This window comes from Mirounga angustirostris, unplaced genomic scaffold (assembly GCF_029215605.1).
Source record: "Mirounga angustirostris isolate CCGP_5_RB_7025 unplaced genomic scaffold, mMirAng1.0.hap1 SCAF_7, whole genome shotgun sequence".
Classification (NCBI taxonomy): domain Eukaryota; kingdom Metazoa; phylum Chordata; class Mammalia; order Carnivora; family Phocidae; genus Mirounga; species Mirounga angustirostris.
Window position 1 is genome coordinate 19,354,411 of NW_026991715.1, and position 27,291 is coordinate 19,381,701.

Sequence of the window (27,291 nt, forward strand, 5' to 3'; positions counted from 1 at the left end):
CAGGAAGGGCAAAACCTCGCAAGCCCTCCCCAAATATTGGCTTCATGTAAGAACCCAAACACCTTTGCACAACATTTTGTATGTGCAGTGGGGAACCCCGGGGATGACTGAGACTGAATTTCTGCCTGACAGGAGAAGCTTGCTGTCGAATGTAAGAGTCTGAAGAAAAGCAACATTTCTTGCTCTCCCTTCTTTGTGCAGTAAGCTTCCTGGGGTTCCTTTAAGTGGGGACAGGCTTTGAGGCACTGAATTGTGGTGTATGTCCCAGTGGCTGTCTCTCTGAGGCAAGGCACAGAGCAGAGGGTGAGAGAACACTTCCTACTCCACAGAGAACAGACAGAGCTAGAGATACTTCTGCAGCTGTGGGTAAGGGCTGCAGGCCAACAGAAAGTGCTGCTCAGGTTCGCTTTGGAAGGACAAGGTCATTAGTAGAGCGACTGCCTCCTAGAGGCAGCAGATTTTTGAGAGGACTTCATTTTATTTATTTATTTTTTAAGGTAAGCTCCAGGCCCACCATGGAGCCCAACACGGGGCTTGAACTCGCAACCCTGAGATCAGGATCTGAGCTGAGGTCGAGATTTGGACCCTTACCCGACTGAGCCCCCCAGGCACCCTGAGAGGACTTAATTTTAGGGGTTCAAGGATGCAACAGATGTTCCATGCTGGGATGAAAGCCCTGCCACTGGGACACGGTGTCATTGAGAGACACTCTGTGACATTATGGGACTTTCATTCACCTATTACGTAATGTCTCACGTGTGTCCATTTCTTTCCCCTTCTAAAAAGCTGCCTTTTGAAACATGGAAGCCAATAGTAGAGGAAGAGCTGGGGTCCGCCTATCAGCTGTCTGGAGGAGACATTCCCCAGGCTTCTGGGGGTTTTGGCCCACAGAAGTCTGACCCCACCAAACGGGAAAACAGTCTTCCGCACTGTAAGATATCTCTGGCGCAGGGGTTTTGGTTCATGATGGTATAACAAGTACACCCGAAGGGTAGAAAACTATTTCCTGCCTGTCTGTGTTATGGCCACCATGAACACCCAGAAATGACAACAGACCATCATTACCCATTACCCCCCGCCCCCGTCCCCCACCAAATGAACTCAGAGAAAGGCTCTAAACATATGGCCTGGATTCAGAGAAGACAGAAGGCTCCCTCAAATTCTCACCCACATCCCTGAGCAATAACACAAGCAGCCCCCACAGCCAGCAGCTAGCACGCTTAGTCACCCCATTTCCCAAGTGGGATAGCAAAGCCAATATCTCTTGGCAGTTGCATAAATCAGTAAACTGTCCTTCCTAAATTATTGTCTGTGTTTTTGCTGCCAACATAGAATTTTTCATTTGCAAAAACGTGTCCACTTCCAGGCAGAGTCTAGCTAGCGTAACAGGGAACAGGATGTTGGATGGGGACTTTGTTGCCTTGGAGTTTTCCCCCGTGATTCAAAGGATGACAAAGAGGTATCTTGTCTCCTTCATTCTGAAGAGTGCCCAAGACAATTAAGGCCCAGATGCCTGTCCTGGGCTTTGAGGAGGTGACCACATGGTTCAGCACGACCATCAGCTGAGCGGCCACCTAACACTATGTTCAAATCTGATGGACTGAGGAGTGGTTAGTGATAAGCCTGAGGGCCTTCCATTGTAAAGGGGGAAAGTGCTCCCCCTCCTCAGCCCAGGCCAAGTAAAAAGGAGTGAGTCAACAGGAATCTCTCACAGAGGTGGATGGGCTTGCTCATCAGCAGGTCACTATAGATACCTAAATAGGAAGGAGAGAGAGAGAAAAAAAGAGGCTGTGTGTGTATATGTGTGTGTGTGTGTGAGAGAGAGAGAGATTAGCAGCCTACATCATATTTTGTTGTGTCAAAAATGTGTGAGATTCCCATGGATGAAAAGAATATTGTGGTAGGTCACATCCATTGAGCCATTCTGGTGTCCAAGAAGCCAGGTCACCAGGAGAGGAGGCTGCAGCCTGGAGAAACTATGGGGTAGACTCCAAGATGGGATCTGATCTGGTTCCAGAAGCAGTTGAGGAGGAGGAATCAAAAATGACTGAGTGAGGGCAGGTCTTTCAGAACACAACACAATGCACTGGGAAGCTCCCCATGCCAACCCCACCAACACTGTCTCTAGCTGTAACTCCCATGTGTGTCCCAGGAGAAACAGCATTTATCTGGGAGCTACTCGCAGGGCATCAGAGACGGGACAGATCTTGAACAGAGAAAGAGCAACAGACGAGACAGGACCACACCTGCATCTGCGAAGTTAGGGGTATTTGCAGCCGTTCTCCATCTTGGATCCCAATTCTTTGGGGGAATAAGGGTCTCAAAAGAAAGGGAGGAGAGAGGGTGAAAAAGTGGATCCCATTTCTTTCCCCATTCAAATCCTGTAGGTGGAAACTTTTCTGAACAGGGAAAATGGGAAGAGACGAGATTTCCAACAGATACAAGGAGACCTTTTAAAATGGGTTAAATTGGACTGAACTGATATATTAATATCTGGAAGTGATCAGAAAGTTATGATCAAGCTGTCATTAAGGGATGGGAGAAGACTGAGTGGAGCACAGTTAGAAGCAGTAACTAGAGAAAAATGGAACCATTTTACATCTGTACTTGACCCAGACCCAAGTGTAGAATGTTAAACAAACCAGTTATTTAATAATAATAATAAAAAAATAATAGGGGAGCCTGGGTGGCTCAGTTGGGTAAGCATCTGCCTTCGGCTCAGGTCATGATCCCAGAGTCCTGGGATCGAGTCCCACATTGGGCTCCCTGCTCAGCAGGGAGTCTGCTTCTCCCTCTCCCTCTGCCCCTCCCCCCAGCTCATGCACTCTCTCTCTCTCTCTCTCTCTCTCTCTCTCTCAAATAAATAAAAATCTTTAGGGCACCTGGGTGGCTTAGTCAGTTAAGCATCTGCCTTTGGCTCAGGTCATGATCCCGGAGTCCTTGCTAAGTGGGGAGCCTGCTTCTCCCTCTCCCCCTTCCCCTGCCTGTGCTCTCTCTCTCTCTCTCTCTCTCTCAAATAAATAAACAAAATCTTTTTAAAAATTACAAAAATTAAAAATAATTAAAAATAATAATAATATCCTATCAAGTGTTCCGATCTTCCCAGTAACACTGTGGAAAGAAAAGCAGGGCTTTCATTACTTTTTAACACATGAGAAAATGTGAAGTTGAATAACTGGAACAATTGGATAATAATGAGAGGCCAGGTCATCTGACAGCTTGTGTGAAGCTACCCTAGTGATTTCAAACTGGGGTGAACATATGACCTGAGCCCATGGAGCTGTGCCAGAAAACTGGAATAGAAATTCCTATATCCTATCAGGAGAACAACGATGTTAGTTGATGGTAAGAAATTAAAACATGAAGCTATATGGATACAGTAGACATTTTTGTGTGACCTAAAAAGAAAAAACTTAATACTTCAAAGAAATTTGTTTTGGACTACACCTTCAGCCTTTTCCCCACCCAAACTGCATCAATGTCAAGCCTCTTCTTCAGCTAAGGGGTCGTTTGGTGGACTTGCTGAAAAGCTCATCACTGACATTCTTGAACCAGATTCGCTTTACTATTCGTGGTAACGGAAGGGAGAAAGACAATATCTAAGGGGAAGGAATGTCCTACTACCACATAGTGCTCCAGGGGTTTGGAGAAGATTAAATTTATTTCCCTAATCATACGTTGAAGTTGTTGTTATTTCAATAAGGTGAAGGAAGTTCCCAGGAAACCTGACTTGAATATTCTAATTACTTCAGATGAAAATGGTTGGATGTCAGCGGTGAGGGGTCCCCTACTGTGATACCAGAATGTTAGTGTACTCTATAAATTGTTACAAATTTTTATCATAAAATGATGAATGTTCCAGACAAGAGTTGATTACAAGGTAAGAAGCAGTGATTATTTTTTAACTTTTAGCTAAAAATCTGCAAGGTCAACATTGACTGGATTATCCTAACATTAGCCAGAAATATGTAATCTCCCAAAAATCAGGAATAGCAAATTCCAGTAAATTAGAGAACATGTCTATTTTGTGCATTACCGTACTCCTAGTGCCTAGAAGAGCGTCTTGAGTAAATTTGTAGCAGAGGCTCAAGAAATTCTCATTAAATAAATTTAGCCAAGTTTACAACAATGTTAGAATTGGATCTGCACCAGTGATGGATAGTAAGAGATACATGACTTACGTGTATAGAGGACAAAGGTGGATATGTCATTCGGTGCAGATTAAGCAATGTAGCTATGAGACTGTTGGCTCAGATTCTGCCAGCCATTCTCTGATGCATTAGGGAACCCTTCGCAGTCTACTTGATTTCAGAAAGGTGCTAACAAAATGAGAAGAAGTGATTAATTGGACTAGAGGAGAAAAGAAAGATTTATGGTGATACTTTGGGAAAAACTTGAAGGTTAAGATGTGCTACAAGGAGATGATTTTACAGGGATATCAGGCACGAGAGTGAGTAGGTTAACCTTGAAAAATATGATTATTGTACAAGTCTCAAGAAGAGAAAGGGGAAAAATTGACGGAAAGAAAAGGAAAAAAAGAAATAAAATGTGAAACTTGTATATTTCATTAGGATTCTCATTGGCAGCGCCACAGAAATCTGATAAACAAAGAGGATTACTTCATGAGGGAGTGAGAAGGATACTTACATGACAAAGAAAAATATTTTAAAAATCTAGACTTTTGCAGAACTTCAGCCAGTGCTCAGAAATACAGTGAGAAGTATCTTCCAAGTATGTTTGCACAAGTATGTATTCGTCAGCCATTTTTTAAAACATATTTTATTTATATTTTGACAGAGAAAGAGAGAGAGAGCAAGAGAGGGAACACAAGCAGGGGGAGGGGGAGAGGTAGACGCAGAAACCCCCCCCCCCCCCGCCCCACTGAGCAGGGAGCCCAATGCAGGGCTCGATCCCAGGACCCTGGGACCACGACCTGAGCCGAAGGCAGATGCTTAATGACCGAGCCACCCAGGCGCCCCTCGTCAGCCGTTTCTAATAATTCTTACTTAGATAACATTTGCATCATACCGAGATATGGGATGTTATAGCTTTGTCCACTATCCAGACAGTGTTTACTAATAAACCAGTTTCTGTTATCTCCATCAAGGAATATGAACACACCAACATGATATCTATTGAGCAGGATAAAGATAAAAAGACGTTGTATTACTTGTTCATTATTTTTTTCTTATTGGGAATTGTAACACTATTTTGGTACATTGCATCCCATATCCTTGTTTAAATTAACAACTCATTAAGTTCAGAGCACAAATGCCAACAAAGTATAATCTGTTAATTAAGTTCCACGAGACAAGGACGTTGTTGGTTCAACTCTCTATCCCCAGGGTCTAGAATAGTCGATGGCAACACAATAGACATTCAATAAATATTTGTTGCACAAGTGGCCAAAACTATGAGGGGTTTTAGCCAGTAGATGGACTTTAAACCTGGCTTCACATGATATAGTTGACTAATATCCTCTATCGTAAAGTAAAAATATAAGAATATTAACCATTTTCTTGGCATATTCATTTCTTCAAAATAAAATGTTGTACTATTTTTTTATATCTGGCCGGCAGCTTTCTACCTTTGTCAAACTCCTAAGCTTCAATTTTTTTAAATGTAGACATCAAAAGTTTTCAAGGACTTTCTCCTATTTCGTAATGGGACTACAACAGAACCATAGGCACCATCAGAAGTCCCAGGGGTGTCTTTAAATTTCAAATATCCAAATTCACATCACTGTCTATCTTGGAAAATTTCCCACTGAACTTAATCAGAAGGCTTGAATAAATTTATCCTACATCTACGTTCCGTCAAATTCACGGGCGATTTTTTTTAATTAAAGTGAGCTTTTAAGTTTTAGGAAAAGTGATCGGATATTCCACTTTCCTTCCATTTAAACAGCATTAAATGGTATAACAAATGCATTGCAATGGACCCAATTATCATCCTATCCAAATAGTTAACCACTTCTGAGACGAGAGCCTAGGGAGGGCTCATCTTACACACATGCTGGGGTTTCTTTTCTTCTTGTCCTTTCCCTAAAGCTTTTCTGCCTAGATCAATTAGCTTTCTCCCGACCCAGCCTGGTTCTCATGAGTATGGGTGCCTCATGTTATCATTTTGAAAAGGTAGAACTTCATAGCAGTTCCTCGGATGCATTAACTTCAAATCCGTTTAAAACAAGCAACGTACTTCAATCTGATACCGGGAGTGAGACAAAATTATTCTACATATTTTTGTCTCCCAGTCCTCTCAGATCAACATTGGCTCCATCCAAAGATAATAACCTATCCAGACATGTTATTCACTTTGGTTAAAATTTCGCTCATTGGGATATTTTCTTTACAGGTCCTACCCCTAAAAGAAAGTCTTTTTGTATGAAAATGTTTTCAATTTTTGGAAATAGAACCCCCAAATAAGCTCAGGTTCGCTGTTTGGACTCTATCAGATACAGCTTTCCATTTTAAAGTCTCCAACATGAACCTCCACCCACAAACAAAAAAAAAAATAGAGTTAATTTAATACATTTCCCCTTAATTTAAGAGCTTTCTCTTTCAGCGTTGCTTTTTCTTTTTCCTACTTTTTCATGTCAGCAAAGTAGAAATCAATTTAAGTCTAGATGGTCAATATTCAGCCAGCCTGAATACTTTATTTCCTCTGTGGCCACATGCTATTATGATGTGTGGGAATGTAAGAATCTAGCAAATTAAATATAAGTAAATAATGGAGATTCGATGCCAAAGTGCCTATGCATCTGTAGTTTGCAACATAGATACTGCTCAGTTTAATGAAGGAAAAAAAAAAGTGGAAACCTCAAAATAAGCATCTTTGAAGGGCAGAAGATTCCCTATCGAAATGGAGCATAGCATTTCCACAACTATTTTGGCACCTAAGTAATCTTCAAAAACTTACACTGTCAATGCAGTTTTTTCTAGCAAAGACTCGTGTAGATTACCTGGCATCTGGGTTTGGGTTTTTGGTTTTTTTTTGTTTATCACCTGTCCTTCCCACATACTTAAAGGTACTGATTTCTTAGACGCACAATTTATGGAACAAAATATGACGTGATTTCACTAAAGAGGGAAAAAGGTGAGTTTTTTTAAGTTGACCTGCTTTTATTTTTATAGCTTTGTTGTTTTAAAATATTTCAATAAACTTAACGGAATGAATGAATGATCTGAAAGACATCCCTTTAAAAAACAAGGATTATTTTTGTGATACTATAAATGGTTATTGAAATCTCTCTTCAATGTAATTCTTCAACTTGATGATCTGATACATGAATTATTCACAAAGAAATGTATCTTAATCACTTATCAGCACCGATATTTTAAGATTAGATCTCAAGGACATTATAGGTAAAACATAGTTTAAGCACAAATCCTATTATTGAGATTTGCTTCACGATCATTGGCATTTTGTGATTGCTAAAAGCCCTCATCTCATAACCGACCGTATTATTATGCTGTATTTAATGGAAACTCTTAGTATTAATATTTAAGATGCTATTTAAGGGGATTAACTTAAATCGATAGTTAGAGACTAAAGCAGCCTATTCATTCCAATCTATAAAGTGAAACTCAGTTCACACTAGAATCATGAACCCACATTTTGAGGAATTCTTCAATATTATGTACATTGTATCAGTATTAGTATGCTTTCAGGGACAAGGAATGGAAAGGTTTACCCACACTGGTTACAGACTAAGGGAATGGTTGCAACTGGGGCTTTAGCAGCAGGAGGGGTATCAGGGTGGGTGTAGTCCCTGTGAGTTTCTCATCTGTGCTCTGCAATTAGAATGGTTTCATTTTCCGTGGTGGGAAACAGTCCTGTGCATCAAGGCTCCACAAAATGCTTTTCAGAGCAAGAATTTGTCTCTTCTGGGGGCTTTCTCCTAACAGAAAGGACATTTCTTTCCAACCAGCCGAAGTCCATTGGCTCACCTTGGCCGTTGCTCATTCCTGAACAATCTCATGGCTGGGGGAACGCCACGGCTGACTTGCCCAGGGCCTATTCCTAAACCAGTCACTGTTGCAAGGATTTGAGGTTACCTTTATTTTTTAATTTTTTTAAATTAACATATAACGTATTATTTGTTTCAGGGGTACAGGTCTGTGATTCAACAGTCTTACACGATTCACAGTGCTCACCATAGCACATACCTTCCCCAATGTCCATCACCCAGCTACCCCATCCCTCCCACCCCTCTCTACTCCAGCAACCCTCAGTTTGTTTCCTGAGATTAAGAGTCTCTTATGGTTTGTCTCCCTCTCTGGTTTCATCTTGTTTCGTTTTCCCCTCCCTTCCCCTATGATCCTCATATCAGCGAGATCATATGATACTTGTCCTTCTCTGATTGACTTATTTCGCTTAGCATAATACCCTCTAGTTCCATCCACGTTGTTGCAAATGGCAAGATTTCATTCTTTTTGATGGCTGCATAATATTCCATTCCATATATATATTCCATATATATGGAATATATATATACAATGGATATTTCCACTGTGTGTATATATATATATATATATACAATCTTCTTTATCCATTCATAAAGAAGATAGCACATCTTTATCCATTCATCTGTTGAAGGGCATCTCAGCTCTTTCCACAGTTTGGCTATTGTGGACGTTGCTGCTATAAACATTGGGGTGCATGTGCCCCTTCGGATCCCTACTTTTGTATCTTTGGGGTAAATACCCAGTAGTGCAATTGCTGGATCCTATGGTAGCTCTATTTTCAACTTTTTGAGGAACCTCCATACTGTTTTCCAGAGTGGCTGCACCAGCTTGCATTCCCACCAACAGTGTAGGAGGGTTCCCCTTTCTCCACATCCTCGCCAACATCTGTCGTTTCCTGACTTGTTAATTTTACCCATTCTGACTGGTGTGAGGTGGTATCTCATTGAGGTCTGGATTTGGATTTCCCTGATGCCGAGCGATGTTGAGCACTTTTTCATGTGTCTGTTGGCCATTTGGATGTCTTCTTTGCAGAAATGTCTGTTCATGTCTTCCGCCCATTTCTTGATTGGATTATTTGTTCTTTGGGTGTTGAGTTTGATGAGTTCTTTATAGATTTTGGATCTAGCCCTTTATCTGAGATGTCATTTGCAAGTATCTTCTCCCATTCTGTCAGTTGTCTTTTGGTTTTGTTGACTGTTTCCTTTGCTGTGCAAACGCTTTTTATCTTGATGAAGTCCCAATAGTTCATTTTTGCCCTTGCTTCCCTTGCCTTTGGCGATGTTTCTAGGAAGAAGTTGCTGCAGCTGAGGTCGAAGAGGTTGCTGCCTGTATTCTCCTTTAGGATGTTGATGGACTCCTGTCTCACATTGAGGTCTTTCAACCATTTGGAGTCTATTTTTGTGTGTGGTGTAAGGAAATGGTCCAGTTTCATTCTTCTGCATGTGGCTGTCCAATTTTCCCAACACCATTTGTTGAAGAGACTGTCTTTGTTCCATTAGACATTCTTTCCTGCTTTGTCAAAGATTAGTTGACCATAGAGTTGAGGGTCCATTTCTGGGCTCTCTATTCTGTTCCACTGATCTATGTGTCTGTTTTTGCGCCAGTACCATGCTGTCTTCATGATCACAGCCTGAGGTTACCTTTAAATCAACCAGGCCTAGCTCCCAGGCTGGAGATGAAGTCACCTTTCGCTGAAGCACGTGGGTTTTGGAGACATGACAAAAAATTAGGGCACAGTGAGGAAGGGTGAAGGGAGAATGCTAACAATGTTTAGCAGAAGATAGCAAAGCTTTTTTTTTTTTTATAGGTGATGTTGATCTAATAAATATTCAATAAAAGTCAACAAAATACTATACAGCAGTAATTCTCAAAGTGGGGGTATCAGAAGCAACTAGAAATAATTTTATCTAAGTAAAATCACTCCCCTTTCTGATTTGCATCTGTATGAGGCTCTCTTGCTTGCCTCATGGAAAATTAGCTACCCTTTGGAACCATGTTGGATCTGCTGGATGATAGGGGTTCAAAAGATTGAGAACCGTGGCCACGGAAAAAGCTTTATGATGGGGTGTGTGTGTGTGTGTGTGTGTGTGTGTGTGTGTGAAAGAAATGGTCCATAAAGAAATAAAATAATGTATCTGGTGATTGATATTCTTTCTTGCTGCCTGCCTCTTTTCACTTGTCTTTTGCTTTCACAAATCCTGTAACAAAAGCTGTGACTGTTTTTTTCATCTCTTTGAGGAAAAAAGAAAGATTTCACCTAACCTAGTGCTAAGAAAGTCAGCCAAACTTGTTTTGTTTTGTTGACCCTGTATCTCACCGAAGACCGTGTCTCTTGGTAGAAAATGGTTCAGGACTAGCTATAGCATTTCCATCCCTTTCTCAGCAGAGGGCAAAAGAAATTTCTCAAAGGGCCTGGACCCTGTATCTCACCGAAGACCGTGTCTCTTGGTAGAAAATGGTTCAGGACTAGCTATAGCATTTCCATCCCTTTCTCAGCAGAGGGCAAAAGAAATTTCTCAAAGGGCCTGGACAGCAGTGGCTAGTCACCCTTAGAAGCTTCATCCTGGAAACATTTGAATAGACCAGTTTGTTTGTTTATTTCCCCACATGAGGTCTGTTTTAAATTTAATAATATTTTGATAATTTTAAACAAAATAAAAATGAAACGTAGAAAATTGAGAACATGTAGAAAGGTATAAAGAATAAGATTAAAAACCCTTAGAATCTCTTCAGCTAAAGAACCATTAATAACATTATCGCGTAGTTTTCCAATTACATATGAATTAATTGTTATATATAATATGTGTATACATAGAGTGCTTTTTAAAAAGTAGTACTTCACCGGAAATGCTATTTTGTAAACTGTTCTCTTTGTTTAAAATACATTTCCCCCAAGGATTAATAATTCTTCTAAAACCATCATATAAACAAGACTATTTAACCAAATAAGAAAATATCTTACTCTTGCAGATAAAACCGTTTACAAAGCCAGGTCTCAAACACAACATATACCAAGCTCCTTTTTGAGCTACCTGAGTCCTAAAATTAGTGTTAAATCGGAAATCCGGTAGGAAAGCAAGGAACAAAAACCACAAACTGTAAAACGAAAGTGTGGCAAAGAGACAGAACAAGCTTGGAAAAGAACGATGAATCGAATACAGGCTGGGATTTCCTGGAAGTTTTCAGATCCAAGTCAGAAATCTTGCTTTGTCTACACGCGTCTGCACTCAGCTTCTGTTACCAGCTGCTCCTTTACCAAGGCGAGGGCCTTGCTGATGTCAACGCTGGAAACTGAAGCAAAAGGGAGAGGATCCAGAGGCAGAGCCCCTGCCCTGCAGGTAGCTATTCGTTTAGATCCTGGGTATGGGAGTTTTCAGGAGAACAGCTGGGGAAGACAGCTATGCCCCTACTGTCTCCATCACTCTGGGGAGGGGAGCAGAACCCTGGAAACCAGCGTTGACCATGATACTGACAGCGATCGCTCAGGTTGGATCCAGAAGTGCCTTTGCTCTAAGGGAGTGTCCCCTCGTGGACAACTCAAACACCGGAAGACCACTATTTCTGCTCATCTTACATGGGAGAGCATTAAGACTTTCGATCCTTTGTAAACTGCCTTCCAGATCTTTCCATTTGCACCTATCGCGAGCACGATCATTAATATTTTTCTTTCGGGTGCCTGGGTGGCTCAGTCGGTTGAGCGGCTGCCTTCGGCTCAGGTCATGATCCTGGAGTCCCTGGATCGAGTCCCGCATCGGGCTCCCTGCTAAGCAGGGAGCTTGCTTCTGCCTTTGACCCTCCCCCGTCTCATGTGCTCTCTCTCTCTCATTCTCTCTGTCTCAAATAAATAAATAAAATCTTTAAAAAAAAAAAATTTCTTTCAACTGAGTCACTTTTTTCTTTTAACTTAAAGACTTCATGTTATGTAAAAAAAAAAAATCATGAATTTAACAGGAAAACAGAATCGCCACAAATGGAATGGTGGGTGACCTCATGAATTCAATGAAAACTAACATGTAACAAAAATAGTATTTAGTTAGGGATGGCTATTCAGTTAGGCTCTTGAGCTTGAGGTCTGATTTCTGTTTGTTTAGGAAAAGGGGGGAGGGCGGGGAGGAGCAATGGGTAGGGAGGAATTAGCAAGTGTTAAAAACATTACCAACAAACTCAGACTGCCAGATGACTTCCTCAGAACTGTAAGGGAATTCAGTCACTTTCACTATGTGATTCAACGTTATTTATACCCCCCAGCTTCCTGTCCAGTGGCGTAGACACCTCTCTAGCAAACACTGTGCTGGAGGAAGCCGCCCTCCTCTGTAGAGGGGTGGGGAGTATATCCCCATGCCACCTGGAGGCCCACCTTAGGAGCTATTAGGAGTTGAGGACTCACCGTAAAATCCTATATACTCTGTAACTGAAAGATAGATTGGCTAGGGAATGCTCTCGTATCTTGTAAATGTTCCTGTTATTCCCTGTCATTTGCCCTCACCCCAGCCACCCCCAAACTCATATGCTGGAAGCCCTAACCCTCAGTATTTCAGAATGTGTTTCAGTATTTGGAGATAGGGCTTATAAAGAGGTAATTAAGTTAATATGAGGTCATTACGGTGGGCCCTACTCCAATATAAGTGGTGTCCTTACAAGAAGACAGAATTAGGACCCACACAGAGCCGGACACACAGAGAGACAATAGGCACTTACCAGCCAGGAAAGAGGCTTCAGAAGAAACCAACCATGTCGACACCTTGATCTTGGACTTCTAGCCTCCAGGATCATGAGAAAATAAACTTCAGCTGTTCAAGCCACCTAGTCTGTGTTTGTTACGGGAGCCCTAGCACGCTAAGGCGTCTTCCAAGTGGGACGAAGTTTAAAAGAGACTTCGTACAACCGCTGTGGCTTGTTTCCTGGAATATTAATGAAGGTAGTGATGTCTAGAGCACATGTGGAGACCATTTGGGTTCGGTTCTCCGGGTGGTAATGGGTATTTTGAAGGCTACTAATGCGAATTATGTATTGGGGGCCATCCAGGGATGCATGTACAGGGTACCTGTTCAAGTCAAGTGATTAAAAGCAATTCTGGGGCGCCTGGGTGGCTCAGTTGGTTAAGCGGCTGCCTTCGGCTCAGGTCATGATCCTGGAGTCCTAGGATCGAGCCCCGCGTTGGGCTCCCTGCTCAGCGGGGAGTCTGCTTCTCCCTCTCCCTCTGCCCCTCCTCCCTGCTTATGTGCGCACTCTCTCTCAAATAAATAAAATCTTAAAAAAAAAAAAAAGCAATCCTGAATATTGTTGATGTCATGAGGCATGTACTTGAAGGGAGGAAACAGTCTTAGGTTAAAATGGAGCCATGAGTCTGACTGATAGTGTTCTCAGAGGTGTGGCCCTTGCCACAAGAGGTCATTGGAACTTATTCCAAAATATGGCCACCATAAAATCATAAAATAATCCATAAATGAGATAGGCACTGTCTCTATCAACTGATAACCATCTGTTCCAGTGTACAAATTTTGAAACTCTGAGTGTCCACCAGGTGGATCAGAGACCCAGTCCGGCCACTTTGAGGGGAAGCTTAACTCCTGAGGCAGGGAGCAAGCCTCTGCTATGGGGTGTGGATCCTCCCTCCAGGCATGTTTCCCTCTAGCTTCCTTTACGGTGGAAGGGACGAGCCAGATGATAGACTGGCCAATAATAGAAATCAAAGATTTTTCTGTATTCTGTTACTTCAACCTGCAAGGGTGAGGGATAGTAGAATATCAATGAGATGCTGATTTCAATCACCTGGTGTTACTAGGGAGAAACATCGGACTCAGCAATGCCACCTCCCCAGGACGTATACATGCCTGGGCTACAGCACTTCATACAGAGGGGATTACTTTCGCCATTTGTTTTTTTCACTTGCTGTTTTTGTCCCTCCTGCCAATCCCCATTGAGATCGAGAATTTTTTAGTTGACTACTTTATCTTCAGCATCTAGCAGGGTGCATGACACATAGTTTATGCTCAATTAGTACTTTTTTGAAGCAATGATAAGAGCCAAAGGCATAGACTGCCAAGCGAGATGGAAATCTCAGCCAGGTCCTTCGAGTCGCTCCGTGACTCTGGGCAAGTTACTGACTCTTCTTCAGCCACAGTTTTTTATCTGTAAAATAGCTGGGGTAATACTTACTTCACAGTGCTAATTTAAGGAATCAGTATAGCACAGCACCTGGCACATAAATGCCTAATAAATATTAATATCATTATAATTATTGTGAGATAACATAAAAACCGAATCTGTTTAATTGACAGAGAATGGAGTGTTTGGGCAAAAGTAGATCATACTACTCATTGGTTTCACTACTTTTTTTTTTATGTGTGCCCTGTAGATTTTTATTTTAAAAAATCCTGAATTCCTGGGGCTCCTGGGTGGCTCAGTTGGTTAAGCATCTGCCTTCGGCTCAGGTCACAACCTCCAGGACCTGGGATGGAGCCCCAAATCTGGCTCCCTGCTCAGCGGGAAGTCTGCTTCTCCCTCTTCCTCTGCCTTTCCTCCCTACTCATGATCACTTTCTCTCTCTCTTTCTCAAATAAATCATAAAAATCTTTTTAAAAAATCCTGAAATCCTGACAGCCAAACATGTTTGGAAATTCTCACAATATTATACTGTAGTAGTTATAAGAATCAACCTATTTTTTTTTTATTTTAGAATTTTGCTGTTCAAATCTAGTCAACATATTTTGTTTATAGTTACTGCATAATTCAACATATAGACTATTGCACGCATTTGTTGAAGACATTCTATTATAGCCTACAATGTATTTCAAAATTTTAAAGATTATTTTGTATTTAATGGAGCATTCCACTTCTTTATCCATTATGAAATGTCCATAAAGGATAATGATGTTAAAGCAAATCATCACAATAACTTCAGATTATAACTGATTTATATAAGTGTCTAAACGAAACCTTCTGTAACAAAAAGAAATGCATGCAGTAACTGTCTTGTAATCGCCTGTTATCTAGAAGCAAGTGTGGGCGTGTGGGTGTATATTTCAGGAACATAAGACACTCTTGGGTCCTCTGAATATAAAGGGTTGTACTTATAAAGGGAGGCTAACAAAACTAGAAGTTCCAGTTTAGCTTTAGAGATATGTCTAATGACAGCCTTTCATGCAAGAACAAATTGCTGACGGTCAACTGGCCATTTTGATTGTTGTTTTTGCAGAAAACATAAAGGTTCTTCATCATGTGTTCTTACCTGGGAATCAAAGTGTTACAAAATGCTGTGTTTATATTGTTGATTATTTATCATGTCTCAGACCAAAATTGCTTTTCCACCGTGGTAGGGAAAGCAGACAGACGTGCGCGTGCACACACACACACACACACACGATACATACAAAATACATAATGGCCTGTTTTTAGGAGATTCACTATACTCTCTGAAAATTATTAAATGTGGCTTTATTCAATTCTTTTGAAATCAACTCTGTCTTGCAGAATTCTTTGATGGAGTTTATAATATATTCTTCAAGGCATAATTATAAGCAAACTGTGTCACACAACTGTAGATGCTTTTAGCTCATTTGCCCAAAGCCTTGCAAAGCAATCTATTAATAAATACTTGTTTTATATGTTGTGTGGGAATACGAGAAAATTGTGAGATAAATCCCCACCTAAAAGGAGTTGTCAATCTAGTTAGGAAATAAGATATCCTTATAAAACCAGCAGTGACCTTGTGAACAAGACAGGATTTTGTACACACACATATTTTGCATTTTATTCTGATTTTATTTATTTTTTTAAAAGATTTTATTTATTTATTCATTAGAGACAGAGAGAGAGAGGCAGAGGGAGAAGCAGGCTCCCAAGGAGCAGGGAGCCGGATGAGGGACTCGATCCCAGGACCCTGAGATCATGACCTGAGCCGAAGGCAGACGCTTAACCATCTGAGCCACCCAGGCGCCCTTATTCTGATTTTATACAAATGTTTGGTCCCCCTCCCCAACTTTTCTCTAAAAGACAGAGTTCAAGGAAGAAGAAAATCGCACTCTCATTTTTCATCTTGCCTTACTTGTGGCTTGACCACGTGAATGATCCCATGCCTTTCAAGGATCCTTCTTTGAACGTGTTTTGTGTCAAAACCATATCATTGAGTAAAGAGCTCATTCTTTCCACTGAAAGGGGTGAAAACAGAGTCAAATTAAGTAAGATGCTTCCTCTGTCCTCGAGATATGGTCTAAGAAATTTTCTTGTAGATCTGTTTCTCGATGACCTAGAATTTAAACCTAAGTCTCTACTCACTGTTTCTACGTAAGAAATCTGCATACATTGTATTACATCCTACATATCTTATTCTTCTATTTTTTTGACTCTCATCTGAAAGCTTGGAAGGGTGGTTTCTAAGGCTCGGAGAGAGTAAGAAAACCTTTTGTCTGCCTCTACATCGCCTTCTTTAGAGCCCCTGGCAAAACGCAGAACCTCAAGTGAGACTTAGCTAAGCAGATGTCTGAATTCACCGTGTTCCTCAGGAATAGTGGAGAAGCATTCATTTAGGGTGGCTTGCTCTCCCAACATGATGTGATGTGATCCCCCTAATTAAAGCCTAAGTGGGGACACAGGTGGCTACATGATTTTCACAAAGGCAGCATCCCGTTGCCCTCATTTACTTCTTGAGTTTCAGGTTCTTTTGTGTAAGTGAGACAGAGAGTAGATACTGCATCCTACCATTTTAGAGAGCTAGACAAGAATTCATGGGGACCGTAGCCTAAAAGCATGCGGATGCAGACCTAGATTGGTTTTACGTTCTTTGGCTTGCCTTGATTTTCACTGCTCCTGACTAACCGAGTTCCTTACATAACGACTATTAGAAATTATTTTTTACAACTGTCGTTTGAACTCTCTCCTGAATGGAGAAAATAAAGCCTTTTAAAGCATTTTGTCCTAGCAATGTTCTTTTCTTTTCTTTTTTTTTTTACTCTTAGCAGAATTCTAGTGGTTTGCCTGTACATGTAAGGATAACATTTTACATCTGAAGCTTCCAAACGTAAATGTAGAAAAAGCAGCTCCTTTAGAAATTCAATAAATTCATTTTGCTTAATCTAATATATAGTGAGATCCTTAGTCAGTAAGAAAAATATTCTCTAATAGAAATATGGGTAAAGGATAAAATTAATACAAATGGCCAGCAGGCAAATGAAAATAGCCTTTAGTTCAAACTTAAAAAAATGTAAGTAGATACAACACTGACATATAGTTTTTCACCTACAAGAACTTTTTAAATATCTTTCAAATGCCCATGGTTGGCGAGCTGGAGAGAAAATGCCAACTCTTTTGTAATGTTGATAGGATTTAGATAGGTACAAACCTCTCGGAAGGCAGTCTGGCAAAACACAACAACCTCGAAAAACTACATAAACTTTAACTTGATAATTACATTACTAGTAATACATCTCGGGAAGATAATAAAATAAATCCTCAAGAATATTTTATAGGAATATCACACTAAATTCTTAGAATAGTCTAATGGTTCATCAATAAGAGGTTTATAAATAAATTAGGTTATAGTCACACATCAGAATGCCATACAGGCATAACAAAAAAATGATGATTAACTATATGTGTATTTAACATGGAAAGATGTACAAAACACAACGCAGATTTTAAAAAACAGATTACAGTACAACCTATACAATATTATCCTAATTCTATAATCCTCTATATCGAGAGACCCTTGGAAGTATGCTATTCAAAATACAAATAGCGATTATCTCTAGGTGCTGAAACCTGGCATGGTTTTTGTCATATTCTTAATATTTTTTCCTGCATTCTTTTTTTTTTAAAGATTTTATTTATTTATTTGCGAGAGAGAATGAGAGACAGAGAGCATGAGAGGGAGGAGGGTCAGAGGGAGAAGCAGACTCCCTGCCAAGCGGGGAGCCCGATGCGGGACTCGATCTGGGGACTCCAGGATCATGACCTGAGCCGAAGGCAGTCGCTTAACCAACTGAGCCACCCAGGCGCCCTTTTTCTGCATTCTTAAAATTATGACACTGAACATGCTTTACTTTTAGAGTTTAAACAAAAAAGCAGACGATCTTTCCTCACTTTCAGGAAAAATTTTTTTATTAATGACAATGGTACTTTTAAAAAAATGGAAAACACCTCAGTTCCTTCACACTCTGTAGAGGTACATGCATTTTATAATTATGGAGTTATTCTTAGTAAATCAGTGTGAGTCTTTTATGTTTGAAGCTTTGTCTGACTAAGAGTAACCAGTAAAACAGGTGTGCTAGGTGGGGTAGACCATCTGTTTCTCCTCTTAGAGATTTTTTTTCAGAGATGGAAAAGGATTTAAAATATATCCTCATTGACTGAAAAGCTAGAGAAAGAAAATTAATACCTTTCCTACAATCCAGCATTACCTTCTGTTGCTTTTTTCAGGGAACGTGTATTTAGAAACAACCAACAATGCTGTTCGTGAAGTTTTGCAAATGCAGGCTTTGATTCAGGCCAGAGTGTCAAAGTTTACTTGCCAAAAAGATGTTAATTAATAGCGTAGGGTAAGGTGAAAACAGCCACAAATGACTAAGTTCTTTCCAGAAAGTCCCACTTGTGATTAAAGGTTTGTTTTGTACTAGAAAGGTTTGGGGGTCTCTTGAGTTGAGCAGAGAAAATCTCTTTTTGTCCTCCCTGCTTTATCATTTCCTTCCACTGCCACAGGAGAAAATCACAGCAGGTAATTCACAGAGGGATTATTTTTGTTCTTTAAAGGGGTCAGACAATAGCTCTCTTATTTGGGAAAAAAAAGTCATTAATGTGTACAACCATTTTGGAAGACAGATGGGCAATTTCATACAAAACTAAACATACTTTTGCCATGTGACCCTGCAAACATACTCCTTGGTATTTATATGAATGGATATAGAGACTGTGGTACGTCCACACAATGACAAAAATAAATGAGCTTTCATGATATGAAGAATCTTAAATGCACATTGCTAAGTGGAAGAAGCCAATGTGAAAAGACTACCCACTATATAATTCCCACTACATGAGAATTTTCCGGAAAAATGAAAATAATGGAGATCGAAAAAAAGTTAGTGGTTGCTGGGGGTTTGTTGGGAAAGAACAGAAGAAGGGACGAAGAAGTGGATGGAGCACAGGGGAATTTCATAGCAGTGAAGCTCTTCCGTATGTTACTATGATGGTGGATACATGTCATTAAACATTTGTCAAAACTCATAGAACGCACAACACAGAGAAGTGAGCCCAAATGTGAACTATGGACTTTAGTTAATAATAATAATGTGTCAGGACTGGCTCATCATCTGTACCACACTAACGCCAGATACTAATAATGGGAGAAACCACGGGGGTGGGAAACAAGGAGAAGTGGTATTTGTGAATTCTCTGTACTTTCCACTCAAATTTCCCACAAACCAGTAACTTCTCTAAAACATAAAGTCTATTAATTTTTTTTTTTTTAAGTCATTAACAGGGGCACCTGGGTGGCTCAGTGGTTAAGCGTCTGCCTTCAGTTCGGGTCATGATCCCAGGGTCCTGGGATGGAGCCCCGCATCTGTCTCGCTGCTTGGCGGGAAGCCTGCTTCTCCCTCTCCCACTCCCCCTGCTTGTGTTCCCTCTCTCTCTGTGTCTCTATGTCAAATAAATAAATAAAATCTTAAAAAAATAAATAAAAATTAAAAAGTCATTAACGACTTTCATGTGAACTTCTGGATCCATCATAGAGCTCTGCAAAATATCTGTAGCTTTGCTCTGAAAGGCACTGCCTGTCCTGGCCTGTCCTTTGTGTCCTATAGCGTACAGTATACCGTCTGAATGGTAGAATGAGAATTACCATGGGTGCATCGTGCACTGTGTATGTGCAAGCTCTTACGCCCATTGTTTCTCGTGATATATTACAATATTCTGGTCTCGACCCCTATTTTCAAAAACTTCAGCCCTGAATTACTTTAAAAATATCATAGGTACCATTTTTTGTATTCATCTCAGAGATTTGCAAGGATGAAAAAGATGACTTTGAAGATCTGTGGTGTGACGCCACTATGTCTAGATACCTACGAAGTTTGAAAAGGGAGAGAATATACTGGTTTTGTAGTTACGCAATTTGTGCTTTCAAGACAACTTGGCTGAAAACTCCGGTAGCCATGGAAATGCACCAGTCAGATGTCCTGCTGCTGGGTGCATAGTTGATGGACAGCCCAGCATTCTGGAAGCACCTCAGTGTATGAGCTGAGGACACGCGTGCCCTGGGCTGTCCCCAGCCAGTGACTAAGCACAGAGGGCTTGGTAGAGCACACATACTGCTGCCAGACACGGGACTCATCCAGAAGGCAACTTCACTGCAGGACTCACCCTTGGGATGGCCAAAACTCACTTAGACCCCTTCCGCCTGAGACTTCTTCTCAATCCTCTTTCCTTGCCTTCACCTTTCACAGGGGTTAGACCTACATTGCCGTCTGCTATCTCCCTCGCCTTACTCCTTCTTCCTCCCCTTTATCCTGCATGAATACATTTCTTGCGTGTCTCATCCCATCTTGGCATCTGCTTCTCAGAGGACCTGAACGAATACAAAGGCCAGTCTCTAACACATGGTCATTTTTATCTTTTGAAGCATAATACGTCAGTGAAAATCTCTAAAGCTTGCGTGTCCACATTTATGAATTAAACTCTGCTATCCAGAAATTACAAAACTGTGAGTAAAATCACATATTCCATGTAATTTTTAAATCAGAGGACTATCAATTTAATTGTATATGGTTTGTCACACAGTTCCCAAGTAGACATTGTGTCTTGGGAACTCATGTATTTCTCTCTTTCTCTCATGGGTATGAAGAACAAGAGGAAAAGAGAGATTTTAATATAACTCAGTTTGCTTAGTGAGCATCATTGCTTTCTTACTTACGTGCCATCTTACTCTTTTCTTTTAAAGGTTTTATTTATTTATTTGACAGAAGGAGAGAGAGCACAAGCAGGGGGAGCTGCAGAGGGAGAGGGAGAAGTAGACTCTCCGCTGAGCAGGGAGCACAATGCTGCGGGACTCGATCCCAGGACCCCAGGATCATGACCTGAGCCGAAAGCAGATGCTCAACAACTGAGCCTCCCAGGCTCCCTATTACTCTTTTCATATAAAGGCAAGATTCTCTTCATTTTAAAAGACATACATTTCCAATTTTTTTTTTAAAAACTCTATTTTGAATTAATTATAGACTCAAAGCAAGTTGTAAAAAAAGTAGCACAGAGAGATACCATACTACATTCAGCTTCCTCCAATAATCAAGTTTAACATCAACTTTTATACACAATAAAATAATTTCAAGCTCTAGTGCAATGGCCAATTTATTTTTCATGAAGCAAAATGGATATTTTTCAATAATTTTAACAACCCACTGGAATTCAGTCTAACTACCCAATGGGATTTGGCTAATGGGGTGCCTCTATAACGTGCACCAGAATCACCTGGAGAACACGTTTAAACAGAGATTATTGGGCTTCTCTAAAATTTTGAATTCACTAGGTTTGGGTCAGACTCCTAGAAGTTGCAGTTGTAATAAATTTCCAGCAGATGCCGGATGGTGGTGATGGCGTCCCAGGAACCTCTCTCTGAGAACCGAAGGATGAAAACCATGGAGACTACAGCTAATCCCACATGTTTAGAAAGTAAGTGGAGCAACCCTGAGCTCTCTGAGAGAGAAAACACAACCGGTGAAACTGGTTGTTTTATTATCTGTCAATGTGTGACAGAGAAGATCGGGAGACAACCAAGTCTGGCCAATGTGCAAAGGTTGTTCTTTTCAATGAAATGGAATTACTAGAAAGTGATAGTGACATAGAAAGTTGAAACCTGATTAGCTGAATTGCAATGCATCTGAAGAAAAAAACAGTCATCCACAGAGAAGAAGCGGTCTGGATAGATTCTGGAAAAAGACAATCCTTCAGAGTAACATTTGTAATGATTCAGCATTATCCGGAAAAGAGTGACCTTGACTAATGCTTATTAATGGTCACCTGGAATCAAACCTAAAGTGCTCATGCATGTATCAGACTTGACCACACTGACCCTTGAGAACACTTCATTATCTCTGCAATTATTACACCTGCTGTGCATATAGAAGGGACATGGCGCTTTTCTTTTCCAGCAAACTTTTGATCTGCTTGGAAATATTTTTTATATAAATGAACACATCAGCCTTCTGGACTATATCTCAGACTCAAAGGAGTTTTCTTAGTCCCTAAGCTGCATCGACTCTACAGACCCAGATAGCATAGAATTTCTGAATCTGCAAGAGCCTATTGGCTTGGTCAGTCCGATTTTATACAGACAACTGTATCTAGTCTTTATACTACACATCCTGAAAAACCATCCGTTTTAAACACATGAAATCTTTCATTACCTACCAAAACTCCAGAGAAGAGACCACTATGTTTCCAAGGTAACTGCCGAGGTGAGTACTGTCAAGAATCGTGAAGGTTCTGAGATTTGTACTCTACTTGCTAGCTCACAAGATAGCCGCCGCACTGTCATGGATGCTGGTGGAAAAGACTAGAGTCCCAGATCAGAGCTTAAGGACAGCAATAGCAATAGCTAGGGTATAAGCGTTTCTGGGCGAGTTCTCCGAGCCCCACCTCCTACAGGACAACATGAAGAGGGCCAGGTGACAATGGTAACGCGCAGGTGACTGCACTGCAGGAGAAAGACCCTGCGCCTAGAGGGTCTTTTATAATGGGCAGTAAGCATGCCTGGCCTTCGCTCTAGAGGGAGGGGTTATCTTCGTTATACTGGATATGACGCAAGCCTGTCCATTTCTCCAGCAGCTGATACGATCCCTCTCTTCTGGGCTATAAGGAAACCCGCCCTTTGCTCGAAAGGGCAACACTTCCTCTATCTTCCAAGTGTGTTCTCTCTACAAATATCTTTGATATTGACCAGAACAAAAGACAGTCAGTACCTCGCTTATGATACATGCAGAAATGTGAAAGACCCACAGAGGATTGTCTCCCAACAAGTATGTATAACAAAATTTCCCGTCCTGAAAACATTAGCTCATAGATAAATGGTTTTTTTGCTAGAAATCTTGTCCTTCCAAAATGCTGTTCATATAAATTAGAGCTAGGTAAAACTTGTTACCCAGGCTAGTCTACTTCAAGATAAAGGCAGATTTGTTATAATATGTAATATAAAATGGCAGAAGCTATATGTATATTTTCAGGTCGTGCCCTTTCAAATACCAGCTCTTTTCCCCTCGATATTTCTAATATTTCTATCATTGCAAGTTTTTATAATTTCTGTTTTTCTTGCCTTTAGGATTGTTAGGAAATATTCTGATTCTGATTTTACCCAGCAAAATGACTCACTAGCTTAGGGCCACTCCTGAATCTTGGACATTTTGAAAGGTTAGTAAAATGTTACGTTGTTTCATTATCACTGTTGTGGTTACAGTTTTCTTCTCCCTTCTGCTTGCTGAGCTTTTGTTTATGTCCTGCTACAAAATACTTCTGATGCTCCCTTGATAACTTGTTCCAGACATAATGTCTCCTATCAGAGATCTGAGAGGGCAGCTGAAAAGAAAATCTCTATTGTCTCTTTATGTTAATTGGAACATATGTTCTTGTTCTCTTTTTCTCAATGAGATGCAGAAAAGGAGAATTTTATCTTGTTTAATTTCTTTTCCAAAAAAAAAAAAAGCATTTAGCATTTTATACAGAGTAAGTGTAATCCTTTCAAATACAGTGGGTAACCTTGAAGAAATACCCTGTCACAAACGGTTAAACTCTAAGGGAAAAATTGTGACAATCATTTCTAATTTTTGCAACTGTAATTGTCTACGGCAGATTCATCTGATGTGGATATTAGCTTAGACTCGTCCCTTGAAGCCAATTATTCTTTCATTCTAAGCAGGCTGCTCACTGTAAGAATAAAAACAGTTTTAGCCTCTTCAGAAGCTCATTATTTTGAGAGGCAGGCTTTGGCTTGATAACTAGAACCAATTCTGGCTCATGGTCAGCTTTGTCTCCTTCCACACAAACATGTAGCCGTTGACTTGGATCCCAGAACTGTAATGTGGAAGATGCATTAGGGAGTTCCGGTCGTTCTCAACATTTTACATGGAATAAATTCACAAGCTCCAGGGCTCCACCGTAACAAGAACGACAGAAACAAAAGCAAAACACAAAATTTTCTTGGGGCAGGTTTTGTACTTTCTGTCAGTATGATAAGGTCTTAGAATGTGTTCAGAAGACGCAGGCTCGCCCCCTCTACTATGTCTTTGTTTTTCTTGGCTGAGAGCCACTGTTAGTTTCAAGATTAGGGAATAAGCCTCGATGGGCCAAGGTCATACAGCTGGCTGGTGGCGGAGTCAGGTCTGTGACCCACTTCTCTTCCCTCTCAGAGGTGTTTGTCAGTGTATTCCCTCCTGGGGCACTGGGCAGATGCTCAGTTGCTCCTTCAGTGATCGATCGACTCTTCCCTTCATGCCTGTAGTCTGGGCAGAATCATCTGACGAGTGAGTTAGCCTCAGGCATAAATAAGGCCGTTTTCATTAATGCTTAAAGGTCATTAGGGTGCCATTAGCAAATTAGAGTTTTAGTTTAACTAAAGGCGTCCTAGTAGCTTGAAAGAATTTATGTTCCTCAAAGTATATTAAACCAGAATTGAATAATTTAATTTACTTTAGTACTTTGACAAATAATCCAAAACTTCTGTCCTCTTGTAAACTATTTAAGAACATTTGATGAAAATTCTATCATATTTGCGTCTCATACTCACTTTGGTGTCTATTAATGAATCACTGATTGACTGCATCGTCATTCGTCTGTGTCACATACTTCTACTGAGTGACACGACTTGAGAATAAAGATAAATCCGATACTCCCTGAACTCAAGACTCTCAAAATCTCGGAAAGAATAAAAAATCCATAAGTAAAAAGTCACCTGGCTTGACTAGGAGTGCAGAGAGCTGTAATGTTTTAAGAACTTTACTTTCTAAAATATATTTGAAAATCCCTGCTCTTGCTACTAATGTAGAATCTTATTATATTAAGATAATCCAAGATTGGGAGGGGCTTGGGTGGCTCAGTCCTTTAAGTGTCTGCCTTTGGCTCACGTCATGATCCCAGAGTCTTGGGATCGAGCCCCGCATCGGGCTCCCTGCTCAGCGGGGAGTCTGCTTCTCCCTCTCCCTCTGCCCTGCCCCCTGCTCATGCTCTCTCTCTCTCAAATAAATAAATAAAATCTTTTTAAAAAAGAAAATCAAGATTATTAATTAATAATAAAGTCATGTATTTCAATAACTGCTTTTAAAAACAAAAGGTTTTTATGGTTTTCTTAGAACTTACATGTACATCGTCTCGTTTAATCTTCAAAACAACTCTGGGAAGTAGGATATATAATGCTGTCATCATTTTGTAGGTGAGGCACTGAGAACTCAGAAATCTGGCACCGAGCATATTGCAATGGATTAATACACTGTGAACTTACTGGTACTTATCTCCCTTCTGATCTCTGCCCCTGTTCAAGGTCCTCTGAGCGGAGGCTCAAACTTAATGCAGATTTTAGTCCCAGACCAGGTTTTCGGCCCCTGAATCCTTTGCCTATCACGGGAATCCAGAAAGCAACGTAAACTCACTTTGGCCTCTGTCATTTAAGCCTGCGGTCAAACTTAAACAGAAAGTAGCCCATTGTATGTTCTTGGCACCCTTGCCGAAGATCAGTTGACTGTGTATGTGTGGGCTTATTTCTGGGCTCTCTCTCTGTTCCACCGGACAGTTTTTATGCCAGTACCACACTGTTTTTGACAGTTGAATGGACAAAGAAATGTGACATATACATACAGTGGAATATTATCCAGCCTTAAAAAAAAAAAAAGGAGGAAATCCTGCAATTTGTGACAATGCAGACGAACCTGGAGGACATTCTGTTAGCTGAAATAAGGCCTGATTCCACGTACAGGAGGTATCTAAAATAGTCAAACTCAGAGAAGCAAAAAGTACAGTAGTGGTTGTGAGAGGCTGGAGGGTAGGGGAAATGAGGAGCTGATATTCAAAGGATACAAAGTTTCCGTTACACTAAATGAGTAAGTTCCAGCGATCTGCCATGCAACACAGCACCGATAACTGGCAATATGGTATTGGGGACTTCAAGGTTTGTGAAGGGAATTGATCTCATGTTGTGTCCTTAACACACACACACACACACACACACACACAAAATGTAGCCTCAATGAGAAGGTTGAAGATGATGGTCTTCACGCAACAGGCTAAATTCTCAAAGACCAGAACTCACAAAAACAAAAGCAAAAACAAAAAACAAAGCACAACAACAAAAACTATGTCTAAAAGACCTCTCCAGCATTCCTGATAATCAGGCAGAATTTTCTCTCATCAGATGCACATCCCATCTTCAAGTTGTAATCCTTCTTTCCGAAGGCAGAATGATTCAAAGGGAAGAAGGTTGGCCTTCCTAGTCCCCAGAGTTTGGCCTTATTCTACGTTCTCTCCATCATGTCCTAGCTTACTACTATCAACACTGCTTATGTGTTTCTGGTGATTTTTTTTTTTTTGACTTCTTTCCTTTCTTATCGTCTACTAGGACCTCTGAGAGAGGAAATTCAAGTGGAAATGGTAAAAAGTGTGGCCAAAGAATCAATATGGGACTTGTTTTGTCTCACTTCAGGTTCATTCCATACAACAAGCTTCCTCACTGAACCTCTTTATATTTTAAATTTTGCTTCAGTGATTTGAGGGTTGTTCGTGAGTATTTAGATAAACTGCTCAAATTAAGGAATAAGTAAGACCAGTGTTTTCATATACTGATTAGCCACCCGAGTTAAAGAATCAATTATCTTTCAAATCAAACTATATTTAGAAATCTTTCAACCCTAAGTAATTTTTTTAAAAGATTTTATTTATTTATTTGAGAGAGAGAATGAGATAGAGCATGAGAGTGGGGAGGGTCAGAGGGAGAAGCAGACTCCCTGCTGAGCAGGGAGCCCGATGCGGGACTCAATCCGGGGACTCCAGGATTCATGACCTGAGCCGAAGGCAGTCGCTTAACCAACTGAGCCACCCAGGCGCCCTCAACCCTAAGTAATTTATAGTAATAGAAGCAGTCTCTAAAAATGAGAGAATTTTTTTAATTTTTAAAAATTAAAACTTTTACTTAGATTTATAAGGGCTTTGGGGATGTTTCTAAAATAAAATAGAAAATCACATATGTAACCTGAATGTTCTTGGACTGTGGGCTAATATGGTAAGACTGTGGGATAAAGGGTTTAAGAGTGGGATTTGGGGTCTAACGGCCTCGGTGGGTCTGATCTGGGACTCTCCCACT